Source organism: Mesocricetus auratus, unplaced genomic scaffold, assembly GCF_017639785.1.
Source record: "Mesocricetus auratus isolate SY011 unplaced genomic scaffold, BCM_Maur_2.0 Super-Scaffold_100008, whole genome shotgun sequence".
In the NCBI taxonomy this organism is placed as follows: domain Eukaryota; kingdom Metazoa; phylum Chordata; class Mammalia; order Rodentia; family Cricetidae; genus Mesocricetus; species Mesocricetus auratus.
The window spans coordinates 41,916,004-41,917,519 of record NW_024429192.1 but is presented as its reverse complement, the minus strand read 5'-3'; the positions used below and the strand labels follow the sequence as shown (position 1 = coordinate 41,917,519).

Sequence of the window (1,516 nt, the reverse complement as noted above, 5' to 3'; positions counted from 1 at the left end):
TGGGACTGTCTTTTAAAAGGAAGGGTAGGTAGGTATGCATTGGTTTCTTAGACACTGGAGTTATTATGTGAGAATAAGACTTCCCTATTGCACTTCATGTGGCAAAGCCCTGGGACTATATGGAGATGAGGGGCCCAAATGAGCCCAGCATTCCAGCCTTCCCGCCAAGAAATATTTGTTTGAATTTGTCTTGGAATTCAGCCCAGTCCATTCACTAGCTGAATGCTGCTCCTTGAGCTCAGTTAATACCACACAGAACTGAAAACTTTCCCAGGGAAATGCTACTCAAAAGTTCAACTCACAAACCTGGGAAGCATGATAAAAAAGATTGCTGCTTGCAGCCTCTGTGTTTCAAAGTACTTGGTTATCCAGCAGTTAAAAGCTGAAACAGCTTGTTCAGAGGAGAGAACTTACTTTCAAATGCCAGGTGTGAACATAGATACAAAACAGATGGAGTGACACTGGCCAAAGCCAAATCCAGTGAAATACACACACACACGCACGCACACACGCACATAGCTGAATGCACACATGTATGCATACATACACTGAAACTACATGTTAGCAGTCATGAAGTTTTCTACCCTTCCGAATAAGATTTCTTATTTTTGTATGTTTTTGTAAAGTAACAAATGCCTGCCATTACTATACAAATGATAAATGGCTTATTTATGGTGGAACTGCTGCTGACTTACCTCTCCTACATTTATTTTTCCTTGGTTATCCATGTTATAGGTGTTGTGTTTTATAATTTTGAAGAGAATTCTATTCTGCATTATTGATCAATATGTTTATCGTTTTATAACAACACAATTGTAATCTACTCCTTTAAAAGATTTCGAGGCCAGCCTGGTCTACAGAGCGAGTTCCAGGACAGTCTCCAAAGCCACAAACCCTGTCTCGAAAAACCAAAAAAAAAAAAAAAAAAAAAAAAAAAAAGATTTAAGATGGAGCTGAGAAGATGGCTTGGAAGGTAAAGCACCTACTATACAATCATGAAGGCTGGGGATTAGATCCCAGCACCCATGTAAATACTGGACAGGCATTTCAGCCTGACTGTAATACCAACGTTCTCCCAGGAGGAGACATGACAAAGGTAGCTAGGTCAGAGAGCTCTGCACTCAAGTGAGAAACCTTGCCTAATTATACAAGGTAGGATGTTTTTTCAGCTTTTTAGCTATGATCAAGTACACTAACTGTTCTTATCAGCTTACTATTTGATACATCCTCTATCCAAGGACAATATATTAAACCAATGAAGGTGCACATACAGCAAATGGGCACATGAAAATAAATTCAATATCATTATCCACCATGAAAATGCAATTCCTGGCCACCATACATGTGATCACATGCCTAGCTGAACAGCTAAACAAAAGATAGCACCAAATGCTGGTCAGACAAAGAAACTGGGTTATTCATACATCATTTATTTGAATACAAATTGGCATAGCCACTCCAGAAAACTACTTGGCATTACTTACAAAACCAAACATGTGATTGGTACACACCTATG

General features: G+C 39.1%; 1 pseudogene; it reads left to right on the top strand.

Annotated features, from left to right (window-relative positions):
* The first annotated feature begins 1,157 nt into the window (after positions 1–1,157).
* On the top strand, positions 1,158–1,272 carry LOC121142097 (annotated as a pseudogene).
* Positions 1,273–1,516: the final 244 nt, after the last annotated feature.